The 27,028-nt window shown below is 41.3% G+C and overlaps 1 long non-coding RNA gene across 16 annotated transcripts in view; it reads left to right on the forward strand.

Moving 5' to 3' along the window:
* Positions 1 to 27,028, forward strand: part of LOC119708566 — a 119,252-nt gene that overhangs the window by 41,801 nt on the left and 50,423 nt on the right. For 13 of the 16 annotated variants that reach the window (XR_005259108.1, XR_005259116.1, XR_005259117.1 and 10 more), the window contains exon 4: positions 16,721 to 16,803. This is a non-coding gene — a long non-coding RNA (uncharacterized LOC119708566). Of the gene's footprint in view, positions 1 to 16,720; positions 18,397 to 27,028 lie in introns of those variants that run through there. The other 3 variants (XR_005259105.1, XR_005259118.1, XR_005259119.1) reach the window with 1 other exon arrangement.

Below are 27,028 nucleotides of genomic sequence, written 5' to 3' on the forward strand. Positions count from 1 at the left end.
CTTTTGTCACCTGCTGGCCCAGCAGGCTTTCTCATAAGCTTCACCCTTCTAGTGCATTTGATAAAATTTCCTCTTAACACATCAGTTCTCAGTATTTTTTTTCAGCTTAAAATTTTGCATTTAGTTTGTTAAAATATTTTTTTCCTGGAATCTCAGTATGACTTCTCTTTTTGAATGACATTCTTTTGAACACTTTCTTAATATTGTTCTTTATTATGTTTTAAGTTGCACTTTATTCTTCCATATGCAATATGGGATCTTTACCAAGCTGTCATCCCCTTAATACCTTCCCCTTTTTTTTCCTGTTCATTTCAGTTTTCTTTATAGCAGTTTTCTTGTTTTTTCATCACAGAATGCCTGAGCTTATTGAGGACCTGACTAAGGTCACCTGGTCCAACCCTCATGCTCAAGCAGGGATACTTTTTTTTTAGTTGCACAGCTAAAAATAGAGAAAACTACTGTTTCAAGTACTGAACTTGAGTGCTTTGTAATCAGCAATGCAGCCACTCTTCAGCAGTGAAGATCCTGTACACAGATCAGGACTGGGTCAAGTTCTGCCTCTGATGTGGGTTTTTGGAGTTGTTTGAAGAAGTGCTAATTAATGGTGTCTAAAAATGCAATGTTTACGTTACAGTGACTACACTGAGAATTTATCCACCTCCAAAATCCTGCAGCTGGGCCACTTTAATTTCAAGATGTGATATTTGATGCTGATAACTGTCAGGTACCTTTGTGAGACTGGGAAGTTTCAGAACCACAGAATGGTTTGAGTTGGAATAGACATTAAAGACAATCCAGTTCCACCCCCTGACATAGGCAGCGACTCTTTCCACTGTTCCAGGTTGCTCCAATCCCTCTTCAGCCTGGCTTTGGACACTTCCAGGCATGGAGTGTTGTCTGGAACTGGAAGGTCTCTCTGTGCTGCTGAACTTGGTTTTGTGTCCTTTCTTACCGTGCTTTTGTTGGAAGGGAGAGGTTTTGAGCTGTAGTGAGGGATTTAGACACCCAAAATCCTCAGAGCCCCAGTACAGGTATTTGAAATCCCACCCTGGTATTTCAGTGTTGTGAAGTGGCCAGTGTTTTCACTTTTAGAGCATTTTTTCAGTCATGATGGTTAAGAAAGAGCAGTTTGATGCTTGATTAAAAGCAAGGAGAAGGCTTGCAAAGTCTCCTTGGGTGAAAAGAAGTTACAGGTCTGTGGGTGACCTAAAAATACCAAATATGAGTGGAATTTTAAATCACATATAAAGGTGTTATAAAATAATGTTGATTGCAAGGAACAGCTTGGTTTGACTTGGGTGCTTGATAGTTTCAGCTGTTTTTCTTCATTCTTTTATAAGTAAGTGAAAAGTCAGCAACTTAGAGATGTACTCAGATGCTGTATTTCCAGCAGTATATATTCCATTTCAGAGACTACCTACAAAAGCATGGGGTGACAGGAAAAGGGGGAATGGCTTCGAACTCAAAGATAGCAGTTTTAGATGAGATATTGGGAATGAATTCTTTACTGTGGGGGTGGTGAGGCCCTGGCACAGGTCACACAGAGAAGCTGTGCCTGCCCCATCTCTGGAAGTGTCCAGCCTGGGATAGTGGAAGGTGTCTGTGTCCATGGCAGGAGGTGGGACTGGATGGGCTTTAAGGTCTCTTCTTCCTGAAACCATTCTGCAGTTCTGTGAAATGAGGAAAAAACCCCAGCATACTCAACAAAAGAAACTGGGTGAGGTTAATCTGTCTTTAAAGGTCAGACTGAATTTGTGTGCCACCACTTTCTGTTCGTTCCGTATGGTCAGTGGCAGCATCAGTTGAGCTGTTTCTGAGTTTTTAAGATGAGTTTGTGTCTGGACTTCTTCACACGCTACCAAAAAAAGGAAAACCCAAACCCAACCCTGAAGCAGGTCTTTTAACTTATTAGTTGTTAGTGCTTGTTCATCCAAATAAAGGACTGATCTGACTCGCTGGAAATTTTGTGGTGCTTTACCCTCGATATTACGAGATTGCAGGGCTCAGGTTTGTGTGGGTGAGTGGGCAGTCCTGCCTCAGTGTGCAAATACAGACTCCTCAGCAGCCTCTGGGCTGAGATTGATGAACTTTTTCTGTTCTCTTTTGTTCTGTCTGTAGCTTCCTCAGTTTTGGGCTCTACAAGAATGCAGACTGGTCTAAAAACTATGTAGATTACATAATGTAGGGCTGGGGTTTCTTCCAGCTGAGTGCTAGCTGATCTCAGTTTCTAGCAGGTTTGAAAAACTCTTCTGCCCACCAAACCTGAGAGCAGGTGTTTGCTTCAGCCGTGGCATTTGCTGATCTCTTTGTTATGTTAATTTGGGGAAAGGCAGGATTTTCTGGAGGTCTGAAGGATGCTGAGAGCTCGGTGTTTATTTGTTCCCATCAAATAATTGTGGATTGAATGCAAATGTTCAGGGATGCTGTCAGGACGGAGAGGGGCGTTTTCAGTTAATGTTTGCCAAGAATTAAGGAAAATTAACACAAAATTCTTGTGGTTTGGGACAATACTCATTGGAGGAATTGTCTGCTCCACAGATGGGGCTGTACAGAGGACTTGGGATAACTGGTTTGAAGCAAGGTTCGTGCACAATTTGCAGGGGGATGCTTCACCTTCTTTAGATACATCAATTTGTAGTTAGCTGTTGGGCCCTTCTCAAGGGAAAGACCCCACAGTCCTTGCTCAGGCAGAAATCTTACTGCAATCACTGGTGAGATTTTATTGGTATCAAGGCCTGAAAAAGCTTCTCCGATCAGTGAATAATCACCTTGGTGTTTACTCAGAGAGTTTGTTTCCTTCAAGTTGTCTGTTTTCACCTTCTGTAAGGTCCTAAGGTTATTTCAGGAATGGTGTTTGTGGTGTTGTCTATTTTAGACACTCGACGTGGGATTTCGGACTCTGCTGGGGCGCTGGCAGTGGTACAACATGTGGCTGGTTTATGGTGACTCCTGCTCAGATTTGTGATGCAAATACAATCTCTTCTGCAGGGTTTCAGAGCTCTGCTTCCCCTGCAACTGAGGGTTTCACCTAACTAGCATTGTGAAAAGTGACATCCCTGTTATCCCACTGGATTAAGAATAATCTCACCTGCGTATCTGATTTTTAAAGTGAGATGAGCTTTATCCAGAGTCTCCTAATTGCTGGGATAATTCCAGACAGCAAGTAGTAAGATCTTATCTCCTTTTTATCATCATGGTTCTAAAGAGGGAACTTGAGCTCCCTTCATAGTTGTTACTTCTGGGTGTTCTGCCATAAAAAGCCTGTAACAGTCTAAAGATAATTGGGCAAAGGAAACTTGGTTCTAGATGTGGAGGGGTTTTTTTTTGTTGGTGGAAGAGCATGAGCATCCTAAAGATTTAAGTGAAACTCACTTGAAAATAAAAAAAAGACTTGATTTGGTATATAAGCAGTTTTTTAGAATGATGCTGCTGCTCCTCCTTGAAGCTCTTCCAACTGAAATACACACTGCCATATGCTGCTGGAATACCAGCACACGAGCTGGATTCAAATACAAATGAGCAGAACTGCAGTTTGAGGCATTAATTCTGCAGAGGGATCCAAAATGGTTCCCTTTGTCATTCCACCAAACACCTAAAGTTAGTTTTACAACATGCCTGTGCAAAACATTTCGGAGGCTTTGGGTCTGAAATGAGGATGAAGAGGTTAAGAGGGAGTGAGAAGGAATGTTTCCAATTTTCTTGTCTTGATCTAGGGGCAGGCACAGGTGACATGATGCCACTGTGCCACCTGTAGCAAATAAAGAGATAAGGGGAATTTTGTAAGCAGCTCAAAAAGCTTGAATACCTCGCTGGATATCCAGCTGTCCTTTTCCATGGAATTAATCAGATACGTGGGAGCTTCCAAAATTGTAGCCATAGCTCCACACTCGTCTCTACTGCTGCTCTTTACTTAAAATAGCTTTAAGACGCCAATATTTAAGTGTTAGCTAGGATTGGGACTTTTTAATGTGTGTGTTAATCTTTTAAAATCTGCTTTTGTACTGTAGGAGAATTTGTGGACCACATAAACAGCCTTTGTAATTGGGAACAGATAGTTTAGATGCCTCATTTTTATGTTTTACATAGATACTTGCTAAGGAAAAATGCAAAGTTTCCCAGCTAGTCCTCTCCTGAAAGTTGTTTTGAGCCAGAGTAATGATGAATAATAATGAGCAATAAATTAACAGAGCTGTATATTGCTGTCATTGACGGGGAAGTGCTCCTGCTGATTTTATTCCAGATGCTGATCCCATAGTGGTTGATGCTGTGATACTGGGAGGAAACATCTTAGTTTAATTCATGTGCTTTATTAAAGCCATAGATATTTATTTTAATAAAAATATTGGGTATTTGTAATCTTAAAAAGGCTAAAAACTGTGATGCAAACTAGTTCTCTTCTCTTTTATCTTCTTTTTTCTCCTTTTTTTGTCTCTTTTTTTTTTCTTTCTTCTCTTTCTTTCCCTGGATAAAGAAGACCTGACAGGAATGCATGGAAAGTATCAACAACATTCCTCACCAAGTATTCAGGAACAGTTGGGCTACTAGTATTTCAATAATTGATAATTAATGAGACTTTATAAATAACACTTGGAGTTCTTTTTACATGCCTGCTGGGTTTCTTTTGGAAGGGGGAGGAATGTCAGACAAATTTCTGGCGTTTCTGTGCTACCTTGGAGACTAGAAAATGTTTCATTATTGGCATATAAGATTCTTATGTAACTTGGTAATTCTGGGAACAAGAATTTTCAGAAAAATGCTGAGCAGTTCAAATCTCCTCATAAAATTAGAAGATTTAAAACCACCGTGCTAAATACTTCTGTGATAAATTCCCCAGAAATACCAGTATTCCAACCTCCTGGAATGCATGAATTTTTCTAGGGTTGCATCCTTAAGGAGTTAAAACTCCAAATCCCATGGAGTGAGTGACACACTGGCAGTTATTACATAAACCCAGCGTGTTTGCTTGTGCAGAATATTAAATTGGGATACAGTGGAAGGTGAGGAGCTGCTGCCTTGTGGCATCAGGAGCAGAGCTGGTGCTCTTCAGGATGTGGTTTGTGTGTGCAGCCCCCGGCACAGGGCAGTGTGAAGGAGCTTGCCCTGATCTCTCACTGCTGTCAGGAGGTTTTTTATTTCTTTTCTCCAAGTTCAAGGTCTGTAATTCTAGTGGGACAAGCCAGGAAAGGACTTGCCCTACTTTTTTTGTGTAAAACAGCGTGGCTTATCTTGTCCACTCTCTTCAGAACTCTTGTTATATTCCATAGAGAGGGCTTGATTGAATTTTTTTTTCAATATAAAGTGAAAATAGTGGTTTGTTAGTGTTCACACCTGCTGTGTGAATTTCCTGATTCTTAAATGGATTAGAAATTGCCATATTCCATTACCTTCTTGAGGGCACAGGTAGTCTGACACAGGAATCCACTGTTTTGGGATGACTCAGAATTAAAAATGAGTCAGTTATGCCTTACTTGGTTTAATTTTTAATTTTTTTTTACTTACAAAATTAGAAATAATCAGGAGTTCAGAATCTATATGCTTTATTTCTTGTGTCAGGAAAGGATCTTCCTTCATTAGATTATTTCTTTCTGTGTTTTTCATTTCTCAGGGCTCATTTGTGGGGTTGGCCAGTTTGTTCTCTTTGTTCCTCTCTCCTCGTGGAATGCAAGGTGTTGGTAGAACAAGTACATCTGAAAGTCTTATCTTTTCCTGGATTACTGAACTGGGTGTGCTGTGCACTTTGGTGCCTCCGAGTACTGTCTAAACTTGAGTCAAAAATTCAGCAGTTGCAGAAGGGGTGGCAGTAAAATGTGTTTGGATAATAGAAGGGCTGGAAAGAGAGAGCTGTGTCATGCCAGCAGCAAGCATGTCTTTAGTCACTTCTGTTAAGTGCATTTCTGGCTAAACCAGTGTCCTCTTGCATAAATTCTCATCATATTCTAATAATACACAATCAGAGTTACCATTTACTTTCCCCCAAATTAAGGTCACACATTCTCTTTTTTTTTTTTCTCTCTTAATTTTCCATGTTACTCCCTGAGGTAATGAGGTGCAAGACAAATAACAAATCAGGTATTTTCCATGCCTGTATTTTTGCAGATAAATTTACCAAGGAGGAAAACAATGTATAAAATGCTTTTTTCAAGGCCAAGGAGCACAGTTGATCTTCAGACAGCATTACATAGCAGTAACAATAAAATTAAACATGAAAATTAACTTCAATACTAGCTTCAGGGTTTTTATTTTTTAGTAAAAGGCGAGCAGTGTTAGGACAAGGGAATGGATTAAAGCTGAAGGAGAGTAGATTTAGACTGGGTATTAGGCAGAAATTCTGGGCTAGGAGGATAGGGAGGCCCTGGTAGAGGTTGCCCAGAGAAACTCTGGCTGCCTCACCCCTGGAATTTTTCAAGACCAGGTTGGATGGGGATTGGAGCAACCTGAGATAATGAAAGGTGTCCCTGCCCGTGGCAGAGGGTTGAGATTGAATGGTCTTCGGGGTCCCTTACATCTCAAATTATTCTGTGATTCCATGGAATTTTTAGATTCATGTCTCTGTATCAAGCCTGTGTGGTTCTCTGTGAAAGAAGATAAGAACTTTTCCTCAGAAGTGCATCTTGGAGTGCTGTCGGAAGCTCTGCCATCCTAAAACACCAATGAATGTTAAATATTTAGCACTGCTGTTGCTAAAAAAGCAAGAAGTTACTTCCAATTCAAGCTTGTTTCCCTTCCAGCTGCAATATCTTGCTGTGCCTTTTTCTCCAAGGATCGAAGAGCTGTTTGTTACTTGTCACATTCACAAAGTACCTATGAAAACAAGGTCAGGGACTCATCTCCCTAATGCAGGAGACGTTTGGCCTGGCCTCACAGAGTCTGTATCCCAGCCAGCCCCACTATTTTCCAAACTCTTCCCTGAACGCTTGCCAGTCCCTTGGCGTCTCCGCAGCGTGGGTATCAGAACTGGACATGAAGTTCTAGCCTAGAACTCCGCTTGATTTGTTGCACGAACACAACAAATCTGATGTCATCAGCCAAGCCCTTCGTGTGGATTTGCCCTGCACTGGCTGTCCCTACCAGGATGATTCAGTACGGCTGCTGCCGAGCCCTTTCCTGGGAGAAAGTGTCCAGGTCACAGAGGAGTAGCCTGACCTCCTTCAAATCTGGGTGACGTTGAGTTTTTAGGATTAAAATCAGTTTTTAGGATTAAAATCAGTTTTTAGGATTAAAATCAGTTGTTGGATTAAAATCAGTTGTCAGGATTAAAATCAGTTGTTGCCTTCAGCTGCTGTCTCACTGTATTTTCTGTTTCCTCTGCTGATTCTTCAGTTATCCACAAACTTAACTCTCAAGTCTTTTCATTATTATTATTATTATATAGATGGTTTATAAAATTTTCAGGGCCCAGTCCCATGTCTGTTTCCCCTTCATGTCACCCATTGCTCTCATGGGGAAGCCTCCATCCTTTGCAAGAAAAAGCAGTTACCAGCTCTGGAAAAGATGAGAGGACTTTGTTATCCCAGGTGAATATTCTTACGGACAGAATGAGTCATTTTTGTGTGGACTTCTAACATGTGGGTGAGTGAATCATCAGGTGTTGAACAGATTAATTTTTTTTTAATAGGACATGCACAAGATAATGTTTTCTCACTGAGACAACTTGTAGCTGCCTAAAGAGATTATTTCAGAGGCAGAAATACAGTGATGTTTTGTGCTTTTGAGTGTGATACCTTGGGAGATGATCCATGAAGCAGCCCAGTGTTGCTTTTCTTAGTTCTTGGTGTGCCTTAAGTGGCCTTTAAAGAATTGTTAAGAATAGAAGATTTTTTGGTGGGGGAAATAAGTAAGAGTTGACTGATAGTTGCGTAAGAAATTGAGCGAGAGTTTGACTTTCTGATGTGATGGTGTTACAAAGCAGCTGTAGGTAGGTTGTGCTTGTCTTTTCCTGGTGGTAGGACAGGAGGAAATGGCCTCAAGTTGCACCAGGAGAGGCTCAGTGTGGATTTTAATAAAAATTTCTTTACCATAAGGGTTGTCAGACCCTGTCGCTGCCCATGGCAGTGGTGGAGTTGCTGTTCCTGGAGGGATTTAAAAGATGTGGCACTTGGGGACATGGTTTAATGATGGCCATGGCAGTGCTGAGTAAATGGTTGGACTCTGATCTTAAAAGGGTTTTCCAACCTAAGTAATTGTGTTTAAATTTGCTCACCTCATGATGTTGATCCCGCATGTATCAAGAGCATGTGGAAAAATAAAACCACGTCTTTGGTGAAGAGCTGTACCCAAGGCCCATTCTGGTACAGAAAAAAAAAAAGGCTGAATTTCTTAGATTGTCTAAATGTTGGGGATTTTTTTTTTCAGTCCACAGCCAAGTTCCACTATCCAGAATTACATTTAGTGCTGGGTTTTAATGAGGTCTGAAAATGACAGAGCAAAACCGTCTTCCTGTTATGGCTGATTTAGGATAGGAAATGAAGTGTGACATTTAGCCATGGGTTGGCAGGGTTGAGGGCTTCAGTGAAAACTCACCACAAGTTTACGTGAAAAGCTGGTGGTTCTTTCCTAGAACTTCATTTAAGGTTTAGTTCTGTACCAGCACTGTGAGCTCAGGCAGTTTTCTTCAGGTTTCATTGGAAAGCCTTTCTCAGTAGGTGTCCTTTAGAGGGTTTTGAAGGGGTAAAAATTAGTTTGGAGAGCATTACATGGACAAAACAATTTTCTGAGCAGCACCACTTTTACATAAGTCAGGACTACAGGCTAGAAACACATATTTTGGTCACCCAAGTAAATTTGAAGGGACATTCATTCATTGCAAACGAAGGTGCAGATGCTTTTAGAGCCTGACCAAATCCTTGTATGTAAAAGCATCTTCATGCTCACAGACTTCTGAATATGGATTTGGTATGGAGTAGAAGGGTTGAGCACCAGAAGTGCAATAATAATAAAAAAACACAACACCACCCCCACTCTTCACACCCCCCCCTTCCCAGCTGTCTAGCTCAGTGAATTTCACACCACGGTTGCAAGGCCAGAATGATTATGAATTAGGGTTAGCACAAAATCTAGCTATTTGAAAATTTTACAGCATTTTACTGTAATGTAAAGGCCAGAATTTCTCTGAAAATCAAATCTGAAAAAAGCACAAGGGCAGGGAGGTCTCACTTTGAAAACCCAATTCATTGTGACAGAAAATGAGATTTTTTAACCTTGTCTTTCAATCAGAACAAATTGTGCCTTGTCCCCTTGCACTTTGCCATTTGAGTTCTCATCTGTTCTGCAGTCCTTCAAGCCAAGATCCACATCCCCACTTGAAGCACATTAAAAATCTTGGGTATAATCAATGTTTTTTGACTACTGGTTAATTTTTGATCTTTTTTTCTGAGTGTCTTTGGGCAAGGCCCCAGGCTGTCATGACCAAATTCACAGGAGGTGCTGGCTATGGTGAGGTTTTTTTGAAAGCATTACACTGTGAAGAGACTCTCTGAGGGAGTATCTTTATTGTGGTAAAAGTCATACAGCAGGTCTGCACTGTGATTGCAGCTTCAGCATAGCTCGCTCTAATTTAGTTAGCCCAAGGCTATAACATACTGCTTTTCAGGATTCTAGAACGGCCATTAATGGGAATTTGATGAGGGTGGGTGTGTATGCCTGAAGGAAAGTGTGCATGAAAAATTAAAGCCTCCTGCTTATGATGGTAGTTGGTGTGTGCTGTTGTCCTTGATCTAACTTAACTGGGTACTGCAGGTGAGAGCAGCACAGCAGTTCTCTAAATAAGTCACTTCAGCCTTGAAGTCTGCGTTTGATAAGATTTTGTTGGCCTCAGTAGTGTGCAGCTGGTTCTTACAAATGAGTTTTCATCTGTGTGCTCAGTGATTTACATCGCTGCATACAGAGAAGTGTCTTTGCTTTATGGATGGCAGAGCATACGTGGCTTTCAGCTGTCCCGTGGCTTTCAAATATCCTTACACACAGGTGGTATTTAATTATATCTTAGAGTAATTGGTGATAAAGATAAAAGTGCTGTCCTCAGTGCATGACCCCTTGCTCTGGCCAGTGTCACCTTTCCTTATATTGGCTTTTTTTTCTTTACATATGAAAAGAAAGCAGGTTTAGATGGGATATTAGGAAGAAACTCTTCCCTCTAATGGTGCTGAGGCCCTGGCACCGGTTTCCCAAATTAGCTGTGGGTATTCCATCCTTGGAAGAACCCAAGGCCAGGTTGGACAGGGCTTGGAGCAACCTGGGATAGTGAAAGGTGTCCTTGTCCTTTGCAGGGAGTCTGAACTAAATATTCTTGAAAGTCCTTTCCAACCCAAGCCATTCTGTGACTCTGTAATATTTAATAATACTTTTTTTTTTTTCCCCAGACTGTTGCTATTCATGGCAATATCAAGAGGTAAAAATTATTTTATTGCTGCGGAGGAGTATTTATAGAAATAAGCTCCATCCCAGCTCCCTGCTTGCTGCCATGTTTTAAAGGAGGTGTGAGAGCTGTGAATGCATCCTTCAGGGTTTCAGGAAAGCACTGATGCTTCAGTGTGCTGAGCCAGAACACCTCAGTGTTTGTTAGGATTTAGTAACATCCCCTAGAGGAAAGTCAGAGTTCCCCAAGAAATCCCAGACAGAAAGGAAAATCAGTGTACGTGCAGGAAAAATGGTGGTTGCCACTGCAGGTTTAACAACCTGCCTTAATTCTCCTGAGACAAAGTGAAATGGCTTCATGGCTCTTCTTCTCACTCCTCTAGCACAGCCTATTCCTGTGGGATTGTAGGACAGGAAAACTGCTGTGTTCCACAAGGCATTTCCACACAGGGCTCTCTTATCCCTCCCTAATTATGCTCAGTGTGGCGGCTACTGCTGTTAAGGACATGCTGCACTCATGGAAGAAAAAATAGCTAGAATTTAGCTTTTAATTTATTTGTCCTCCCATTTGGAGGGAACACTTAATGTGATTTCGTGTAATAAAGCCAACTATGTGTGCAGACACAGAGGTGATTTTTCTAAATTTAAGGTTTCCTTTGAATTTATTCTTATCTCAAATAGATTGGATTACTATAGGCTGTGTCAGCGTGAGTCACTTGTAAGTGCCTGTTAATCCAATAAATCTGAGCGGTTTCTTATGGAAATACTATTTTCTGATTTCTATTTATATGATGGTCCTGGTCTTGTTGAATCCACACTGACTTCACTGGAAATATCTCTTTGGAAAAAAATGGTACAATTTCCCGTGCTAATGGAAATTGCAGTGAAGCAGTAAAATGAAAAATAGCCTCAAGTAATTAATAAATGGTTTAGAAGTTCTTTGTGTCACCTTGATTAGGTATTTTGTAGCAATACTGCCTGAGACTAAAAAGAATCATCAGAGGGTGTTGTTCTGTTGTGTTTGTTTTATGGGTTTTTCTCACCAGTTAATAATGCTGTTCAGCCCTCTATACTGTTTTTTTTAAATTACCCTGCAAGTTTTTTTCATTCACTTGTTGCTACTGCCCTACTCAGGGCTATTGGTGTTTGCATCACTTTGGGCAGTAATTTCCCACCCATAACATAGTCAACTACTGAAAACTAAATACTTAAGTAGAGAAAAGTAGCTGTTTTAAAATAACTGCAGCCTTTTTCTCTTTTACTTGCGCAGCAACTGGTATTCAGTGGCAGCAGAAGGCAAAAGCTTTGCTATGGTTTGGAATTTTTGCCTGAAATAAGGAGAAAATCAGTATAAGATAAGTTTTTCCAGCCTGAGCTCAGTGTGCTTCTGTACCAGAGAGGGAGGGTCTAAACAAATCTAAAAGCTGGCTGGTAAAACCTGGTCCTCATTTGAGCTAGAAAGTGCAGAACATAACGATTTGTACTATGCATTGGGAATTTCTAGTGCTGAGGTGGGGAAAAAAATGCATTTACTGGAAATAGTTTGACAAAATTCAGTGTTTGTAACGCGTGTAACAGCGCCGCTACTGTAAGGCACCACAATTTTCATAATTTTCAATTTGCTCGTATGTACCAAGTTTCCAAATACCTCCCTCCTCTCTGTCTCTGCTGTTGGGTTTTCTCATGCATGGTACGAGGGATGGGATGCTGAAAATCCCTGAATCTTTGACGTGTTAAGACAGACTTCTGTGGATGTTCACTGCCTGCTTGATGACACATGGAATGTTTATTGAGCCTGTGCAGTAAAATGCTGCTGAAGCAGCTGGGTCTGTAGTGGAGATGAGAAATTTTAATCCCTAACTGTGGCGTTTTGCAGAGGCAGCTCAAGACTGTGAGGTTGGGATTTTGGATCTCTTAGTGGTACTTGTTTATTGGTAGCGACTCCAGATCCTGATTAATTGGGATTTCAGCTAATTTTGCCAGCTAAACATGTGACCTGATCTAAGGGAAGGTCCTGGTCTAGTGGAAAGTGTCCCTCCCCATGGCAGGGGTGAGAACTAGAGGATCTTGGAGGTCCCTTCCAACTCAGTCCATTTATGATTCTGTGATCTCTCCAGAAGATGCTTAAAAGAAATACAAGGGATGCACAGAGATTGAAGGTTTACAATGTCTAGAATAAAATCACAGGAGAAAAGGAAAAACAAAGCTGTGAGTCGCACTAATATATTAAAGATAAGTCATTGGAAAAGCAGATACAAGGATACAGTTTAAAATCAATGTAAAAGCACATTAGAAGCACAGAATGGTTTGGTTGGAAAAGACCTTAAAGACCATCTTGATCCACCCCCCTGCCATGGGCAGGGACATCTTCTACCATCCCAGCTTGCTCCAAGCCCTGTCCAGCCTTGCCTTGAGCACTTCCAGGGCTGGGGCAGCCACAGCTTCTCTGGGTAACAATTAGGTAGGGTTTATGTGAAAATCTAAAGTACAGAAAGATGGATAACCAGCATTGCTAATGAACATGAAAAAACCCTTGTGAATACATTGGAAATTGGAGGAAGTAGAGGGAAAACGCAGGTCTCCTTAGTGAAGATGATAAATCGGAGATGCCACACGGAATAAAACTGCTGAGTGTAACTGTGTTTAATCATGGATCTTCTGAAGGAAACAAAATCCCTTCGGACTTGCTGTGGGAATAATTTTGGTAATTAACAGGTTTCATTTGGAAACAGTGAATTGTGATTTTTCCCATCTGAGACCAGTGCAGACTCTGGCATTTCACTGGAAAAACAGGTGTGGGCAGGCTGACTGAGAGGCTTGCATCCCAAGTTTTTTAAAGCACTGGTAGTTTAGAAATAAGGGATTTGCAAGTGTTTAAATAAGTATATTTAATGCAGTGGATTGGACAATTTAGGTAAGGCCAATGTGCTGCGTCTGACCCAAGCAGGCTGCCTAGCAAGAAGAGCAATGTGTGGAGAGATGTGGACAGTAAAGTTGTGGTGTGAAACAAACCTGCTGTTTCCTAGATAAATCTAATTTCTAAACTTAGTTTTCATTTCATACAGAGGTTAAAATTAAGTTTTCTCTTCTAGTAAAAGCACAGACCTGTTTCAAAAGAGGATTCTGAACCCAGAAAGGGAGAGCACAAATGTTTCCAGTACTGGGACACGGAAGCATTTTTTGAATTTGTGGCCAGCAATGTGGCAGAAATTGCCAAGACTTGGGTTTGAAAGTACTGTTCCCTTCTAAACACAGACAGTAACCATAAAACCTAAAAAAGATAATTTTTTTTTGTGGTTTATGACCTCGTTGCACTCCCACAGAGTGGGAGAGAAAGGACTTCCACCCCAAGGTAGTTGGGCACGTGAATAAGGAAGGCCGAGTTCACCCTGTAGGTTTGCTGGTTTATACGGAATCGTGGAGTTCTTTGGGTTGAAAAAGACCTTTAAGGTCACTTAAATCCAACCACCAGCTTACCAGCACCCTCATGTTGACCACCACACAATGTCCTCAATTGCTATATTGAACCCTTATGGGATAATGTCTCCACGACTGCCTTGGGCAGCCTGTTCCAGTGCTTGACCACTCTTCCCTTGAACAAATTCTTTCTGATATCTAATGTTAACCTCCCCTGGCACAACTCGAGGCCATTTCCTACAATGAAAGGTTCAGTTAATAGGAGATTTTAACAACAGCAGCAACAAGAAAGTGACGCAGTCTGTTCCATAGCCTTTGTGCAAACCTGGTGTTCCCTACGTGCTGCGCACTCAAGTGGAATTATGTATTTCCTTTTAAGAGCAGGAGATCCAATTTCTGTACCATTTGATGGGTTAGGTTTGGTGCTGGCTGCTTCTCAAACATTGAGAGCACAGCAGAGAGGGAAGTAGGGGAAGAAAAAAAACCCAAAAAGTAGTAGCAGAAGATGTTTTGGCAGTTAAGTACTTCTCTTGTAGAAGAGTTGTTTCCAGGACAACAAGGTTGATGGAGTTACAAAGTGCATGCATGTTTTCTTTCCTCTTCAACTGGTTAATCAGTGAGGTAGGAAAACTTGCTTTGTAGGTGAGCTGTGTTACATCAGTTATTTTTAGTCAGCACTTGATTGTCCATGTGGCTCTTTTCAGCTATTTAGGAGATACCTGGCGTGTGGGAAATCACATTTGCTTTGTGGGTTTTTTTAAGGTCATACGGTATTTTTTAAAATGACAATCTAGACTATCAACAGCTCTTTTTGGTATTTTTTATGTGTTTGTTTCTTAGAGAAATAAAACAGCTTTGTTGCTTCAAGTTTCAGGCCCATCTCACTGGTGGGATGTGAGTTTCTTTCACTGTTTGCACAAAATTTTTCCTCTGTTGGTATAATACATATTTTTTTTGTATATACTAATGATATACTGTCATGCAAATGAATTTGGAATAAATTAAAGTATTCATTTTCTCCCAGAGTATATTCAGCTGTAGGATTCCATTGTGAGGTCTATTTTCAACTGGAGTTTGGAACTTGGAATAAGGCAGCACTGAATTAAATGTAGTTGCCAATTTTAAAGGGGCACAGCTCGCATAAAATCACACCCATCTCCAAAATATGTTGATCTATTTAAAATCTGGAGGAGTATGATGAAATCTGTACTTGTGTGGTTTTCCTTTGTATATTTGATTGTACTCTGAGTTTAATTTTTTTGATTGTTTTTTTTTCCTGCTCAACAACATTTTAAGAAAGAAATGCCCTTTTTTTTTTTTAAAGCCACAAATATTGGCTGTGCATTTTAGAGGCAGAAATAACAAAAAGAGTGTCCAGGTCATTAGTGGAAAACACACTTCGTAAAGCTCTATTGTTCTGCTAAATTAAATAGCTTCAAGTTTGACTGTGCCCCTTATAAATGAGTTGATGATTTCATACCCCCTAATGATACATGTATTTATTTCATATTGAGATTTTAGAATTTAAGATTAAGAAAACACTTATTGTGCATAGTTGTCTGAGGAGTTAATGAGATACTCAGCTTCTTTCTGTGTGTGTTGGGCTTCTGCTGGTGCTGAAGGTTGGATGCCATGTGCTAAGGCCTGGTGATCACTTGAGAAAAATTAAGTTTTATTCTCCAAATCCATGATCCTTCATTATTTTGGGAGAATGACATGGCATGAAAGTGTCCATGCTCAGGTGATCCTGGTGATCACTGAATTATTTCTGTATCCTGGGGCTTTCTAACTTCTTGGAAAAGGAAGGGAAGCAGTTTGACAAATCCATGCTGGCATTTACTCGTTGCTTTGTTATTCCTTCCTGGCAGCAAACTTTAGCCAGAGTCAGGATTCTTTCTGACTGTCTGACTGGTGTCCTTCTCTTTCCATGTCTCTCTCTCTCTCTCTCTCAATCTCTCTTTTTTTTTTTTTTTTTTTTTTTTTTTTTTTTTTTTTTTTTTTGCAAATACTTTTTTTTTTTCCCTTTCCCTGCAAATTACCATTTTCAGCAGAACAAGAACTGCCCTGACCTTGAGCGATGAGATGTTCTGGGCTTCATTTTCCACTCTGTCCCCAGTTATTTAGTTATTCCATTATCTGGAGCAATCCAGTTCTTCTTCATGGAGGTTTGAGCAGTTCTTCCAGGTCGCTACTTAGCCTAGTAAGGGAATGAGGAATTCTTTTTTGCTACTTCTGCTGGAAGTTTACTAATTATGTGGTTAAATAGAGAATGTAGCATCAGAGCATTCCTTTTCAGGACAATACTCTCATAACTCTAGTTAGATTTTTCTGTTTGTTTTTTCTGGTTGCTTGCTCTTCTTTTGCTTCAATTCCCAGTAAGGTATGGATATAATTTTTCTATTTCTATAAATTTGGGTCCAAAGCACAGAGCAGGATGTAAGGAATAACCCTTCTGATATTCAGCTCCCACTGAAGTGTCTTGGGGTGCCTGGAACACAGGGGTACCAGGGATGACCCCAAACCAAGAGCAAGTCATCACCTCTCTGAATTAGGTGCTGGTGGCCAGCAAGGAGCACTCACAGATCTAAGAAGACACCACAAAGATATATTTGAGCAATAAAATCCTTTTTAAAAAATGTTTGTTCGCTTTATCTGTGGCTACAAGGAATTTCTTTGGTCAACTCTGCAGTAGGTTTTGGAATTTATTTCTAGTTTGTCTGTGTTATGCTCAAATCACCAAGCAGAGTCTCCAAGGTTCATCTTGATAGGGCAGTTTCAGGAATAGTCTGGCAATCAAAATCAGAGAAACAGTCAAGAAGGATGGAAATATTTTCCAGTGTTAACTAAAAGCAAGCAGTAAGCTTGAAGCATTACTTAACAATGTAATGAGAAACGTCAGTTCAAGCAAATAATTTTTTTAACAGAATTTGTTTTCTTTGTTGTGTTGCAGAAAAAGAAACAGTGGCTGAGTTGCACAAGTGAACCAGGACGATGCAAAATTAAGTCAAAGAGGAGTGCTCGTTTTCCTATTTTGTAAGTCTGTTGGTCAGCTTTTCTATAAGACAGCCATTTAATCATAAAGGCCGTTAGTTTTCCTCATTTCCTTGTTTGTGGGTGCAGTTTGTAGAACTGTCTGGGTTCCCTGGTTTTGAGCTCAATGGAGGGGGGACACAAGATGGATCTTTGCCTTTGTCATCACTGTGTCAAGGCACGAAGGAGGTCAAGGCTAGGTTGTGTCTTCATGATTGCTGTTGTAGCTGTGGTGATCCAGGGATGTGAAGAAGAGAGGTTTGAAGGCAGGAAGGGCTGGGAAGGGATTTTGGCCTCAAGAAGTTGTTAGTATTGTCTGTAATATCAGCTGGTGTAAGAAAACTTTGGACCTTACTTTGGAGATGTTGTATTTTGGAATACATTTAAAATTTTCACTTGGTTACTGTAAGAGTTCTTGGTTTGGTGGGGCATGGAGCAGCCTGGTCTAGTGGAAGGTTTAGCACAAGAGTTTTTCCATTTTGGTCAATAGAGCAGCATGTTCTTCAGTGGTATTTTGCATAGCAAGCCTTACAGACCATCTTTGTGATTCAGTTGTAATATTCAATAGTGCATTTTAAAGAGAGCTGCTTCCAACTGTCTTGACCAGAGCGTGTTCTGTGTGATAACAACATCTACCCTGCAGCTGTAATAACAAAACCCAAGGTGCTTTTACTGACTCTGGTTTCACACCAGCTAACAAGTGGACTCATTATAAGATGATGTGAGGTTTTCTATGTATTGACTCAACTCTAAAATTTCTATAACTCTGCAAAATGCGTCTCAGCTTGTTTACTAAGCGAGAAGTGTATTTTTAATGCATAGGTTTTGAAATTATTGGTGACTCCAGTTTTTCCGACAGCCTTTGTGGGGTGTTTTAGTTAAAATTGTTTTGTACTTTTATGGATGCCGTTTAAATTTATACCTGTATCTTTATTTTTAATTTCTTCTGTCAGAAAAGTTTTTAAGTAATTCTGCAGAGTTGCTTTATATAGACTCTCAATATTAAAAAAAAAGAGAAAAAAACGGTAGAACATGTGTCAGGCATCTGCAATTCCTTTAGCATCATGTTTTCCACAATGATTTAATAGCTATTGAGTCTCCTCAAATATCTTTGTTTCCAAGTCCTATTTTATGGTAATAAATCATCTTGGCTGTTAAATTCTTGAGATGATTCAGTAGGACAGCCGTTTCCTTAGCACATTCTCTGAGAGATCATAGATAGAAATGGAAAAGTCCTTAACCAGGTCAGCTTTTTCCCTGCAATACATGGGTCAGTGCTGGAAGTGATAATGAAGTTGCCAACATTTGTTCTTGTGAAACTGCAGTTGTCCAGTGTTCCCTGTTCATTTCTTGCTAATTTACAGTGAGTTTTCTGTTAGAGGTACTAAATTGTATTGAGGAATGCTGAGCCAGATACAGAATAAGAGACTTGTCATGGTGTGGTGGAACATTGCATTTTAAAAAAAGGTCTGTCTCAAAATTCATGTCAAAATACCAATGAAATTAATCAAGACTTCCTTAATTTCCTCTTCCATTTGCACCTGGGGTGGTGGGGGTGCAGTCCTGGGGATAGAGATTGATTTAATAAGTTGTCAGGTATGTGAGTGTGGTTAAGTCGTGATACCTGGTCTGTCAGTCTCTGTGGGGTAGTCATGCATTATCTAACCCCTTGTGGCTTCCTGGCACCTTGAAAAAAGACTGTTTAAATGGGTTATTGCTTACTGGGAGCAGGAAGGAGGTAATTCAGCCAGGAGTACGTGAGGAGTTTTCTGTATTAACTAGCTCGTCTAGAACATCACATGTGTAAAGAAAAAGGAGATGTGGTTTTGGTCAAAACTCTGGACATCTGGAGTTCCAGGGAAATAACCAGCAGGTTAGAGAGGGATTCAAGGAGAGATGGTATCCCTTGACCTAAAGTGTGAATCTCTGTGAATTACTGCTGGTTTCTTTCTGTGATGTTTTCCTAGTTGAACATCAGACATGGTTGCAAACTCTGTGGTTGCCCAGAGAAGCTGTGTCTGCTCCATCCCTGGAAATGTCCAAGGCCAGGCTGGATGGGACTTGGAGAAACCCGGGATAGTGGAAGGTCTCCCTGCCCATGGGAGGGGGTTGGAACAAGATGATCTTTCAAATCCTTTCAAATCCAAGCCTTTTTATGATACTTGAATCATCCTTTTGGTTTCATGCTGAGGACAGCAGTAAGTTCTGGTGTTATTCACATAAACATTTCCTTAAAATAATCGGGCTTTGTGATCTGGGGTTCTTGGTTCTCTCTCCTGCCTCAGAAAAGGAAGCAAAGCTTTGCAGCTTCCCCAAGGTTTAGAGCAGATTAATGTATAAAATTAGATTCAATCTCTTACATTTGTTTTGGAAAAGGGAGCCTTGTATTCCTACAGGCCTTACCAGCCAAACAGAGATAATTCCATTTTAACTGTGCATTTTCATCAGGTGCTTTTACTGCCAGGCATAGACCTTCATTTTTTTCAATGATGTCCTTTAAAATGATCCCAAATAACTTTTGTTGCAGTCACAATAGAGAACAACCTCTGCACTTTAAAGATGGACTCCAAAATTCCATCTGCCCCGTAGGTTCTTGGCAAGAGTACTCTGTGTCATGGCACTGTATTGATTTCAGTTCATGTCTTAGAGAAAAAAGCACTTGTACCATGCACACAGACATATTTAGGGTTGGTAGAAGTATTTTCTGTCATGGCCCTGTTTGAATTGTTGGTTGGTTGTGTGAGGCTGGTCGTAAAAGGGGCCAGATGATCAGAAGCTCTTTAGTGGCTGAGGAAGCATTTTGCAAACTCATGTACCTTCCACAAAGTGGCTTTGTCAGTCATGTTTGTCACTTGTATCTGTGAAAGTGAGGGCACCAGGGCTGCTTCAGATCTCAGGCACAACAATAAATATTAATATTTTATCTCTTCATCAGTAAATGCCCAATACCTGACCTCAGGATGAGCTCGCTCCTGCCTCATCTCTGAGCAAGTAGGTATCTGAGAGCATATTCTCTTTTACTCTGAATGAGGAGGGTTTGAAAAGAAAACTGCAGACAGCAAGGGTAAAGAGAGCCATTTTCCTCTTTACGGGTCCCTTTTCTTCTGAGAAGGTCCATGGGCGTGGATGGCATCAAAGGAGACAAACCCTGAAGGGGTCAGTGAGGGGAGTAGCCATCCACACAGGCAGTGGGTATTCAAAGAGAAACTCTCCATTTGACAGTGCTCTCTTCTAGATGACTTAGAAACATAAAAACCCAAGTTGGTTTTAAAAGATAGCTTTTAATTTCTGTCAGATGTGAAAGTACCTGTAAGTTTAATGTGTGCTCTGCAAAAAAAAAAGAGGAGCTTGCTAAGATGAGTTCTTAGATTTCCTTTTTGTGTTTTTTTCTCTGTGGTGAGGTGGCTCCACAGAGAAAACTCTGGCACCAGCATGGACAGTGAGAACCTTTCATGTGTCTTTTGTAGGAGCAGTCCTTGTGCCCCATGAGCAGTGTGCTGGAGTGATCTGTGCTGCTCACTGCACTTCATGGGGCAAAGGGTGATTTGTCAGTGTTTTGGAGAATTGCCTCGTCTCTGCCTGCAGTGAAGTGTATCTGCAGCTGAACAGATAATACATGAAATGCATTATACATTATATTAGTGCAGGAAATAGAAGCATCATAAATATATATATTTAGTAGCATCTTAGCAATTTCAGTTTTCGTAGTTTCCAAGCAATGTTTTCTCTCTTCATAGGATGGAGTGCTGCTTCAAATCTGTATTCAGTGTGCCCATATGAAAAGAAATTTGTCTTTAGATAAAAAATTTAGGACTTTCTTCTTTTTTCCTGTTTCTTTGGCTCTGAAATACTAATTCCTTTTATATTGTATATGTACAGAGGAGGAGATAATGGGTGAGATACCACATCAGGAAAAAGAAAAGTCTAAGCAGCCCAGAATTAACACTTAAATCTGTGTGGAAAACCTTGCTGGATTGCAAAATGGATTTAGGTTTTTAAAATGAAAGAATGGTAGGACACAGAGATGGAGCCTGGAGATCTGTGTGTTGTTTGTGCTTCTCATCTGTTGCATAAGCTTGGACAAGCTGCTTTGCATTTTCCTGCTTCATTTCTCCTGTCAGAGATCTGTGTGTTTTACTTGCTGTTGGTAAAGCACTTCAAAATCTTGAATTAGTATTATCATGGACTTCTCCGAGCTTACTTAAAATCCATTTCCTCCTCACTTATGCTTTCCTAAGGACAAGAATAAATAGAAATTTCTTTTTTTCCCAAATGCTGTGGATCAGCTGATATTCTGCAGCTGCTCAAGGTCAGATTTAACTGCTCCTTTCTGCTGTCTGAGCATCCACTGAGCAGCTCTAAATCCAGAGCCCTGTCGGGTACATTGTGTCTCTAATTCTCTTAGGGACACGGTCAGTCCAGAGGTGTTTCCTTCTTCATTGTATTCAGCAGCTTAGAGTTTCCAGGCTCCTGGTGTAACAGAGCTTCACAGGCTGATCTTCCACAGAAGTCAGCCGGAGCCTGGAGCACTGTGTATGGGTGGCTGACCTGGGTGATGCTGCAAACTCGGTTTGTACCCCCCAAAAGCACTGCAGTGTTCTCTGCAGCATCCTCAGGTGTGTGGCACAGCACTTCAGTACCTGAGCACCTCCTCACCTGCTGGTCCTCAGAAGTGCAGGACTGATGTGCCAAACTGGGGCACAGTGAGTTTGAACCTCAGTGCAGGGAGTCGTTCTTGTCCTCAGGTGCTGCTGCTGCAAATACGTGGAGTGAATTCAAGCAGGAATTAGAGGGTGTGGATGCAGTGGTTAACCAGGAGAGTGCATCGATCCTGCTCAGCCAAGTGTTGCAGAAATTTAGTTTGTAGAGTGTTAAATCACTGCTGTTAGAAGAAGCCCCTCTCCAGTGAAACATCCCTGCTCAGAAGCAGCTGCCACACTGCTGGGCAGCTCTGCATTCTCCATTTAAAACATTACCAGCATCCTGGCAAGGATCCCAGGGACAGAGCTGAGGAAGTGGATGGTGTAAAAGCAGAACTGTTCGGGCTTTTTGTTCTGCCTCAGTCCCTCAGCCTTGCTGTGACTGTGCTGTGACAGAGCACCTGCGTTCCGCGTCTGGAGACACGGAGAGTGAGCTCCTGAAGGGTGGCTGCTCATCCCTGGGCTTCCGTTCAGGGCTGTTAAAAGCCCTGCAGGCTGTACACAAGCGAGCTGTAATTTATTTTAATTAAATACAATAGCATGCACGCTGCAGAAGGGATAAGACAGGGATTCCCCACCTCTGATTTATCGTCTTGCTGTTTGGATTTCTTTGCCATTGTCTTCCCACTCACAGATTGATGCAGGGATGTCTCATCCTCTCCCTCCTGTGCCGTTAGCAATGGCATCTGTCTTTCAAAATACAATTTTTCTTAAATTTTTCCGTTGTTGAGAAGCCATTCTTGCTGTGTATAGCAGAGTTGTCCCTGCCTTCCTCACACACACATGCACACCTGTGCAACATTTATTTTAATCAGAGAGCTACAGGAAGCAAAATCCCCATCCCTTGGAAGCCTTCTCATAGCTGATTTTATTTTTTGAATTAGGGAGCTGGGAGTACCCACCCTGGGGCTGGCAGGCAGCCTGGCAGGAAGCTGGACAGACTGGCCTGCTGGCCAATCTTGTTGCCTTTTATAGAGCTTTTTGGTGAAATCAGCACATTTCCACGCAGTTGGTGCTTTGCAGTGCAGAATTGTTGTATTTGGGAGGTTTTTGGCTGGCTCTGGTTTTAGTCTGCAGCTTGTGACTTCGAGAGATGGTTGAGTAATTTTAATAATTACTAGAAATGATTTTGTGAGAAGAGAGGAGGTGTTTCTGTGGAAGAAAATCCTTTAGGAATAATGCTCCTGAGCTGGTGTGAGGGATTGCCTGATGCATGACACTGTTGGGGTAGGTGAGTTGGCTAGTAGCAACCTCACAGTCCCCATCCACCACTCTTGAACAACAACTCTTCCTGATCAAATTGCTGCACAGTGTTTTTTCTCTTTGAATGGCTTACCTGGGGGAAATCAAAACCGTGCAGGACCTGGATCTCCCTCCCACCTCTTTTGGTAGGGCAGAGCAAGAGCAGTCAGTGGGGAAGCACAGCCTGGAGGAGCAGCAGAAGCCTTTGGGTCTGGAGGGCAGCATGTAGCTGCACTCCATCCACACAGCCATGCCTGCTGCATCAGGAGCTATGGGACTCTGGCCTTTGGGTCATGGAATTGCTGGGAGGAGGCCAACTTGCATTCCAAGGCTGAAGGTTGAATGATGTTGGCATTTTCTGGACTTCCTCAGCATGTGATGTAAAACCCCTCAAACCCACTGGCACAGCAGAACCACCCATCCAGCACTCGAGACAGATCAGGCTGATCTTGAGTGTATTTTCCCTCTTAGGTCTCTTCAATAAATGAATCTGCCTCCTTGGAAGGTTCTCTAGATTATGAAGCATTTTGAGGCTCTGAGTTTACAATGATTCACAAATTAGCAGTTCCTAAAAAAATAATGTCAAGTGAAATCGGTCTTTGCTTAAATTGTTGCTGCTTTTAGAGTAAACATGAATGTGACCTGGATTCTCAGAAGCAGCTCAGATTGTCGTGGCCTTTGCGTATTCCTTAGAACGGATCTGATGTTTATACAGACATAAATAATCATCTGTATAATTTTGCTGAGCCACTCTTAAATGGAGTGCCATCCACGGGGGAAGGATATATTTGGAAGTAAAAATACTTCATATGTTTGGGTTTTGTTGTTGGCTGTTGGAGCTCCAGTATTTGCACAGTCGCTGTGTGAAAGCTGAGTTTGTAAATCCCATTGGAGGAGAGCACGGATGATTACTGAGATCACCAGTGAAAAAATAAACAAAACACAATAGGAAAACTCTCCTATTGTGTAATTAGTTTGAATAAGTTTAGTGGTTCTTGTGTACATGGAGTATAACTTCACAGGATCCCATCCAGGTATACAATAGATAAGTAGTTCCTCAGAAATCAAAGGAAGTTTAATCTTACAAAACTTTTATAATAGGAAAGCGTGGCCTTTTTATCCCGAGGCTAAGCTGGTTAAGCAAACATCTAATATTGACTTACTTCTTAGTCTGGTTTTGGGTGTGAAAAGTATCTACTGAAATGAAACATGCCTCTTCTTAAAAAAAAAAAGTATTTATCTTCTTCCACAAAAAAGTGTGTGTGCAGTGAGCTCCTGCCTTAGCAAAAGGTGTCTCTTTGTGCTTTCTGTTTTCTCCTGTGCTCTGCTCCAGTGCTCAAGGTGCACAGGGAAGCTGAGGTCTCATAATGTGGCTGTTGTTTAATAAAACCAAACTGAGATTCAGGCGTTCAGAGCCTGCAGGAGTCAAGTCTGCAAAATAGTTTTTTCCATACCCAAGAAGCGTGAGTCAGATTTTGCTAAATGAGTCAAAGCTGTCCTCAGATTCGTTTAAGACACACTAATGGATGTGTAAATTAGACCAGTATTATTACTGTGCACAGGAATGGCTTCTGAAGCTGATCTAGTTTGCAGTTGTCCCTGTGAGTGCCAGGGTGGACAGAGGTGGTGGGAAGTGCAGCAATTCGGGTTTGCCAGGGAGCCCAGGACGGGCCGGGAATCCTCCTGCAGCACAGGGGGTGCACACAGATTCCCTTCAGTTCATTGCTGCCCTGGGAGTCATCCAGGGCCTGAGAGGTGTTAATGTGAGTGTGCTCATCCTGGGTGGTGATGCTCAGCTGTGCCTTCCTCCTGACAGCCCCACGTCTGATGGGCATTGTCCGTGGGGTTGAAAAGAACTGTGGCAAAGCCCTACTCAGCTCATCCCTTGGGAGGCATGTTGGGCTTCCAGACACCGCTCTCACAGCAAGAGCAATATTCTCCTAATGCCTTCCTGGAAATAAATGCCTTTCCCCATGCTTTCCATTCCTGATGCCAACATTCCTGTGCATAAAGCTGTCCTCCCAGGTCAAGTGTCTGGAGCTGCCACCCTTCACCAGGATGTGAGTCCCGCATGGTTTGCTGGCTGTGTCATGCAGGAACACTCCCTTTCCTCGGCAGGAACTACATGACCATTAAACCTCGAGCCACAGGAACCTTCCAAGTCTCAGTTTCTTCTCTGTTCCTGTGTTTAACCCTCCCTCTGAGAAATCTCTCTTTGGATTGTGACTTTTTGACCGGGAAGTGAATTTGATGGCTTCATTCTCAATCGTCGCTCTTTGACTGGCCACAGTCAACAAACATCCTAATATTGTGCTCAGAAAAGTGACTAATCCCTCCTGTGTTGAATGAACTGGTAGACAGGCATGCATTTATTTTCCCTGTTCCTGTGTGTAGTCAAACTAGAAGGAATTTTTGAAATTTGCTTTTTTTTTTCCACAGTTTTTTTGGTGGGGGCCCAGAGGAAGTGAGTGATGGAATTCAAATGTAGCAGTTGAAAGATTTCTGCCATTACTTACTTGTGGTACAAAGATGGGTTGGCAGCATCAGATACATGATGTGCACAATCTCTTGTGGGTCCCTGGATGGTTTTAATTCTTCTATAACTCAAACCAGCACTGAGTTGTCTTCACTCTCAATGAAGAAGGTTGTGTTTTTGAAATTTATTTGGTTTAGATCATTCAAATCTTAATTATCTTTTCTAAAGGGTTTTGATTTATAAGATGATGATTGTAGAAGAGTGGAATTCAGGATTCCAGCAGCAATTCTGTCACTTTTTTTTCTCTAGTTTAGTTCTGGCAAAGTTTTGTGAAACACACAGTGTTTAAAAGGTGTTCTGTACTTTTTTTACTCCTTTTCTGTCTTGTTCCTGACTTGTTCCATCTATGTGAGTTTGTGACTCCATTACCTTCCTTCATCTCCAATCTGCCAGTAATTTCTGAGTTAATTAGCAAGAAGCTGACAGCAACAGGTTTGAGATTTTTTTTTTTTGTGCTAAGGTTTCATTTTGGGAAACTCTGTGTTCCAATTGGAGAAAGTATCTTTTGCCTGAGGGAATTCAGAAGTCTGCTTCCCTGTCATGCTGACCTGCAAAGCTGCTTCTCTCTCTGATGTTCATGTAAATTTTTTATTTCTAAGGAATTTAACAAGATTCACCATTGTCAGTTGCCTCTCTCTGACAGCTGCTCAAGGAGGTAGTTTGAAGTAAGCCTGTAATTTTTTGGCACCTGTAGCTGAGTAAGATAAACCCAGTCCTGATCCATACCAATATCTAGTCACTGTTGTATGGGTGCAGAGTCTCCCAGAAGGTGTTTTGTGTATATGAGAGCTTTATCCTATTCCCTGCAGATGGTTAGGGATGCTGGAGTGATTCCAGAGAAGACAGATTTATAATCAGAACTCACTTTTATTCAGGATTTTGCAGCACTTCCTGGACAGTATGATAAACAGTTACTTGAAAAAAAAATGAAATCTTTTTATCTTGTTTGGAATCTTTCTTGGGGTTGCTGCCCCACATGCTGAAGACAGATCTGGCTGTTTTGATGTACAGGAAAATGCTTGAGGATCTGGTGTTTAAAGACTATGAAAAACCACTTTAGGGAGTACCAGTTGTATTTTCAACCACATACATTATTGCTCAGCTCTTTACATGAGGCATGTGCCATGTCTCCTCAGACAGCACAGAGAAATCTGTCTTCATTGAGTCTGTGTGTCATTTTTAAACACGGGGATAAAACCACATTGTTCTGAAAAACCGGACAGTTGTCACAAACCCCACGTATAAAATTCACCCAGCTGATTCATGTTTTGTTGCTACAGTGTGTGAAATAGAATTGAGGTTTCTGACCCCTAAGAAAATGAATTGCCATTATGGTTTTGTTGTCTGCACACGTAAAGTCTGTGTTTCACCAAGTGTTTGTCAAAAGAGAGGAAAGTCCTTCACTATTTAAAGAGGGCATCACATTAAACTGAGCTCGTACCACAGTGTATTTTTTCTCTCTCCTCTTTTCCATTTTTGGGTCAGATGATTCAGGTTTTCCTCAGTGCTTTTAACCTTTTGCCATCTGACTGAGCTGCTCAGGGGACAGCAGAGCTGTGAGGGCATCACTGAAAAAAATGCCTCTGCTGGGAGAGCTCTGTTTCACTGTCTCACAATGTTTGCTTTCAGTTCTTAGCCCTTTGTTACTCTCTATTTTTCCTCAGCACTCAAGTGGCATCCTGGTAAACATTCCTGTATTCTTTCACCTCTAACACTTTCCCCTTCTAGTGTAGAAATCCATGTGTGAGAT

The sequence above is a fragment of the Motacilla alba genome, chromosome 1A, assembly GCF_015832195.1.
Source record: "Motacilla alba alba isolate MOTALB_02 chromosome 1A, Motacilla_alba_V1.0_pri, whole genome shotgun sequence".
NCBI lineage: Eukaryota > Metazoa > Chordata > Aves > Passeriformes > Motacillidae > Motacilla > Motacilla alba.